A 6,463-nucleotide genomic window follows, 5' to 3' on the forward strand; every position below is an offset into this window, starting at 1 on the left:
GGGAAGGATTGGCAAGATAGGGCTGGCGGTGGCTCGCTCCGGGAGATGAGAGAGGAGGCACGGGAGAGTGGCAGAGAGTGTGTTCAGCCGGGAGGCCTCAGCAGGCGAGTCATCAACCAGCATTATAGCTTAGAGAAATATGCAGTGTTTAGTAAATCTACTACTGGCGGTCAGCAGTTAGACATCACAGTTAGGATGATTAGAACACACACAAATTCCTCATCGACCATTCAGGCTATGTCAAAAAAAAAAAGCACTACTTGGAACTGAACTGATCGATCACATTCTGTCAATGCGAATGTCGAGAGTCACCGCCTTGGACGCCTCTAACCAACCCAGATACGCAGGCGGCACTGTCAAGAAAGACGGCAGCTCCTCCACCACGACCTTGCCGGTCCTGGTGCTGCTCGTCACCGCCTCCATCTTCCACTTGATTCTGCCCGCCGCTCTGCTCGGCAGTGCCGGGCCGTTCACCCAAAGCTTGACCGCGTACGATGGTGATGCACCTGCCCTGATGCACACCACCGACACGACCATTGCTGCCCCGAGCGCGCCCACCACGAGGAGGAACACACTGTCATCCCCTTCCCCGTGAAGCAGGAATCGTGGCTTCGACACCAGGAGCCGGTGCACTTTGCCATAGTTGACCGTGTGCACCGGCATGGAGTGCAGGGCAGCAAGGTGGTCGAGGAGCACCTGTGGGGGGCCAATGAAGCCACAGCCAGCCTCCGTGCAATAGCAGGGGGCGTGGGAGCACGCGCTCTCATGGTCGTCAAGCTCGTGGTAGGGGACAGAGCTCTTGCAGCCGTCATGGGAACAGTCTACCATGGCCGACGAGATGATGTCATCCATAATGGGGCACGGGCTGAAGCCACTGCCGTGCTCGCACATCTGGCACTGCTCGCCAGGGAGCTCGGCGACGCATCTGCCGCAAGCTAAATGCCTGCCAATGCACTGTTGCAATAAAAAAAAAGCCCCAAAGCAAAACATATGTATCAATAACTGCCTTCCTCTGACTTCAGCAGTTCAGGGGAATGGAATATGTTGAAGAATGACACCTGGAAAACAGGACGCTTTAAAGGGCAGGAGCAGACAGTGCAATTGAGCACACTTAAGTCCACAGCTGCAACTCCCGGGCTCGCTTAGCTTGGCCACTGCTGGGCCAATCCACACTCGCCTTCTTGGCGCTCCAATCGCCTGCATCCTCCATCGGCGATGTGGAACCCCTGTTCACCCCCTTGGGGTTATCGGGAGAAACATGCATCTGTGAAGTTATAATGGAATTAGCAACACAGCAGATATTTCTTCAGCAAAATTCATAGAATGTGGCAGCAAATGTGAAGCAACAACAAACTTGTGCAGAACACGGTTCAGAAGAAGGCCTAGGAGACTGCAGTTGCTCGCCACTTGTTGGAAAAATTATTTGCTCTGCGAAGTTACCGGGGGCTGCAATTGTGGAAGTGTTATGCGAAGTAGAGTTTTATCTTAAATATACACAAAAATATAAAAGCAACGTACGAGATGAAAGGTTTTTTTCATTTCATTGCCATGTACTTGCCATCCATTATAAGCATCTGAATGTAGAGGTGTACAAGAATAATAAAGTAAAGCATATACAAAGACACAAGAATACTCAGTTTATAGCATGTTACGTGCATATCGATCAGGACAGGTAATGTTAATTAAAGGATGAAAAATCTTGTGCAAAATCTGTTATAACATGACTATAGATAATATCATAAGTAGTGAATGTCTGGTTCGTACCTGCTGATCGAGGTGATGTGCCAACCTCTACATATTCAACAATGGCCCCGCTTGTTGTATTATGACTTGTGACGGGAGGGCCAAGCACTGCTGAAACGGTATGCTTATTGTTATTCTGATCAGTGTCGGTGGTAGCAGACTTATCGGCAAAATTACAAAAGCAACATACAAAAGAAAAGTTTTTTTATTTCTTTACCATGTACTTTACATCCATTGATTGAGCTTCTGAAAGTAGGGTTGTATAAGAATAACAAAATAAAGCATACACAAAGACACAAGAATGTTATGTACATATGGATCAGGACAGGTAAATGTTAATTGAAGGATGCAAACTCTTGTGCATAACCTGTTATAACCTGGCAACAGATAATATTATAAGCAGTGAGTTTCTGGTTCATACCTGCTGATATAGGTAACGTGCCAAGCTCAACCGAAACGGGATGCCTGTTTTTATTCTGATCAGAGTTACTGGTACCAAACGTATCAGACAAAGCATCAGTATTTGTAACACATTTTCCATCTTCGACAATGTTATCTTTTGGCCAGTTATCAAGAACGGCAGCATAGATTGACTCTTCTGGACGACGTACCTATTTGAATCACAACACAAATAAAGTAAATTGTAGTAACATTATGTGCAACTTAAGGAAAATAAGAATACTTCTGGAAAATTCCACTTAAATGTAATTTCATAGAAGTAATAAACTTGACCGGACATTAGTTTGGCAAATAAATGTTAGACCAGCAAGGTGGAGAAGTCATTGCATTGTTCAATGGACGCATGTGTGTTATAACCTACAGGACTGTTAATGCCTGTAGAGCATGGCAATATTTTAAAACAAGGCATATGTTCACATAATAATGAATAGGGTTTGCATTCGTATTTTACAGATTGCTTAAAGAAGTTAGTGCACAAGTCATTACCATCAGGCTAGTGAAGGGATGTGAAACAACCCATTTGATATGTTCTGTAGTGACAACACCCAAGCGTGGAAAACCAACTGGTACTTCAAATGCATCATGTTTCACAAAATCAATGAATATGACCTGCGTAGCAATGACAAGAATTGAAATAAATTTATGGATAGACAAGCTAAATCACCACATTCCAACAATTTGTTAGACCAAATAATAATTAATTTCGAGAAGTGTCATCAGAATGATTCTTACGCTCAGTATGTGGACACAACCCTTTATAGAAACAAAAGTTGCCTTGGATTTTTTGAATTTCTTGATTCCTTTGAAGAGGTAGGTAGCAACAAAATTGCACCAATCCATCTCTTTGAGTTTATCAACCTGTCTAACAGCTCCAAGTAACTTTCTGTTGACACCCACGGACGTGCTTGGTGCTAGATAAATTCCAAGTATCCCCATCATGAATGCTATACAGAACGGTTCTTTGTCAATTATGCTGCACATTCCATTCGCCACCTCCCACGCGTTCTTCACTTTGCCATTACAAGTATACTCATCCATTAGAGCGTTGTCAATATATAGACCCTCTACAACTTGGATAGGGCCTGAAGGGATTCCAAGGACACTCTTCACAAGTGGCCTTACCGGAATCGATATGCCACCTTCGAACTCAAGAGCCTCAGTATCACAATTAAACTTATCAACTAACCATAGGGTAAGAGCCCTATTCATCTTAAATTCTGCCATGGACAAGAAGCTCCCAAACCCAATTTCTTCGACATAACCTTTCTGCTCAACATTCTCAGTGATAAGCTTCATTATTGGTGGAAGGAGCTGAGGTGAACATTTGTAAATGATGATTTCAGCCTACAAGGTAAGAGGTGGATTAAAATGAGTTTGATTTAAATACAACTTGAAGTGTCCAATCAAGGGTGGGGATTCCAGCATTATACCGTCCTGGACTTGGCAGATCTAATTGGTCGATTACCAGTATCCATGACATTGTGCCCCTTTTTCCTCTCACTGGGATTATCACACGGAGCAGGCTTCGCAGGCATGACAGTGCCAAGCTCTCCTGAAACGCGATGTTTGTTGTTATTCTGATTGGTGTCGGTGGTTGCAGGCATATCAGTTAGAGCATCAGAATTTGTTTCAGAATCAACACATTTTCCATCTTTGACAATGTTATCTTTTGCAATGCTATCAAGCACGGCAGCATAGACTGACTCTTCTGGATGACGAACCTACTTGAATCACAACACGCATAAGGTTAATTGTAGCTACATTATATGCACCTTAAGGAACATAAGAGTACTTTTGAAATATTCCGCTCAAATGTAATTTCTTAGAAGTAATAAACTTGACCGGACATTAGTTTGGCAAAGAAATGTTAGATCAGCAAGTTAGACAAGTCATTGCATTGTTAAACGAATGCATGTGTGTTACAACTTACAACTGTCAATGCCTATAGAGCACCCTATTATTTTAAAATAAGGCATATGTTCACATAATAATTTATAGGAATTGCAATCATATTTTCAAAGCAATAGTATATTCCAGATTGCTTAAAGAATTTAGTGAACGAGACATTACCATCAAGCTAGTGAAGGGATGTGAGACAACCCATTTGATATGCTTTTTAGTGACAACACCCAAGCGTGGAAAACCAACTGGTACTTCAAATGCAGCATCTTTCACAAAGTCGATGAATATGACCTGCATTGAGAAATTGAAATAAATTTATGGATAAACAAGCTAAGTCAGAACATCCCAACAATTTGCTAGACCACATAATAACTCAATTGCAGAAGTGTGGTCAGAATGATTCTTACGCTCAGTATGTGGACACAGCCCTTTATAGTAACACAAGCTGTGTTGGATTCTTTGAATTCCTTGATTCCTTTGAAGAGGTAGGTAGCAACGAAATTGAACCAGTCCATCTCTTTGAGTTTATCAACCTGCTTAACAGCTCCCAGAAAAGCCCTGTTGACGGTCTGAGATGTATTTGGCGCTAGATAAATTCCGAGTATCGCCATCATGAATGCTATACAGAAAGGTTCCTTGTCAGTTATGCTGGACATTTCATTTGCCACATCCTTGGCAGCCTTTGCTCTGGTATTTACAGTATACTGGTCCTTTAGAGCGTCGTCAACGTCTAGACCCTCTACAACTTGGATAGGGCCCGAAGGGATTCCAAGGACACTCTTCACAAGTGGCCTTACCGGAATCGATATGCCACCTTCAAACTCAAGAGCCTCACTGTCACAATTGAACTTATCGACCAACCACAGGTTAAGAGCCTTGTTCATCTCAAGTTCTCCCATGGACAAGAAGCTCTCAAACCCAATTTCTCTGACATAACCTTTCTGCTCATCATTTTCAACAATAAGCTTCATGATTGGCAAGATGAGGTGAGGCGAACATCTGCAATCGATCTACAGCGTATGAGGTGGATTAAAATTAGTTTGATAGAAATACAACATGAACTGAACAAAATTATCCTTTTTTTTTGCGAGAAAATAAATTATCCTATTGATGGTGGGGATTCCGGCATTATACCCTCCTGGACTTGGCAGATCTACTTGGTCCATAATCAATATCTATGGTATTGTCCCGCTTCCTGCTCCCACTGCGTTCAGCACACGGAGGCGCAGGCTCCGGAGGCATGGCCGTCAAACTGTTAATCTTGAAAGATAGACACAATTAGTGGCGGATCCAGGATTGGAGAAAGAAAAGCCAAAACAAAATTAGAGCTTTATAAACTACTCTGGAGAAAACTCGTGTCAAAGCATACAAAAACGGTTTGCTTGCAAAGATGATTCAATTTGACTGTTAATGATACAAAAGAGTGCATAAAAGATGACAAAAATATATAGAAATGGTAGCACGGGGATACAAAGATAGTAATAAATCAATGGGTAACATGAATTCGATGACAAATTCGTTGAATCAATGAATCGATTCAGTTGGACAGTCGGTTTGGGAAGAGTAGGCATTACCTAGCCCTTGGGGCTTTCCTGGTTGCTGGGGCAGGATAGAAGGGGAGGGGAGGCGGAGCCGCAGCCGGGCCGGGGAACAGAAGCTCGCGGTCGCGGAGACGGAGGAGGCGCGGGGCGAGCCGACCTCGTTCGTGCGGAGGCGGGGCGGGCCGGGCCGGCGCAGCACGGCAGCAGCTCAACAGCTTAACGGGGAGCGGCGGAGAAGAACGGCGCGTGGCCTCCAAAGGCAGGCGGACGCAGAACGGCGGCAGCAGAACAAAGTAACGGGGCGCGGCGGAGAATGACGGCGCGACGTGGGGGAGTGGGGACCAGGTGAGCGGCACGCCGGCGACGATGGCGTGGCGGCGCGCACGTCCAGCCGGCAGCCGCAACGAGCAGCGACACAGGCAGTGGGGACTCGGGCTCGCTCGATCTAAAAAAAAAAGTAGGGCTCGTTCGCTCGATCTTCAAAAAAAAATGAAAGGTTCGCTCGTTCGATTGCTCGCCTCGTCGTTCGTCTGGGCCGCTCTAGACAAAGCCCAATAAAAGTAGGGCACGTTCGGTTTTCGTTAGGAAAACGCTGCGTTTCCCCCGCGGGAACGCACGTTTCGTCGTCCGCCTCCAACGCCGTTGGATCTCTTTAGATCGCGCGGTCTATGTAGCGCCACGTGTCTCGGTTGGCGTGCGCGGTGTGTGCGCGTTGCTGCAAGGTTCCGACCGCACCCCCGCAATCATTTCGCTCGCGTCGGGTCGCTCGCTCTCCACGCTCTCGCTCTCGGCGACGGCAGCGTCGCAGGCGAATCGAG

At 45.4% G+C, this 6,463-nt stretch overlaps 1 pseudogene; it reads right to left on the bottom strand.

Moving 5' to 3' along the window:
* Positions 1 to 266: 266 nt before the first annotated feature.
* LOC124666756 lies at positions 267 to 5,714 on the bottom strand (annotated as a pseudogene).
* Between the last annotated feature and the right edge of the window lie 749 nt (positions 5,715 to 6,463).

Source organism: Lolium rigidum, chromosome 6, assembly GCF_022539505.1.
Source record: "Lolium rigidum isolate FL_2022 chromosome 6, APGP_CSIRO_Lrig_0.1, whole genome shotgun sequence".
In the NCBI taxonomy this organism is placed as follows: Eukaryota; Viridiplantae; Streptophyta; class Magnoliopsida; order Poales; family Poaceae; genus Lolium; species Lolium rigidum.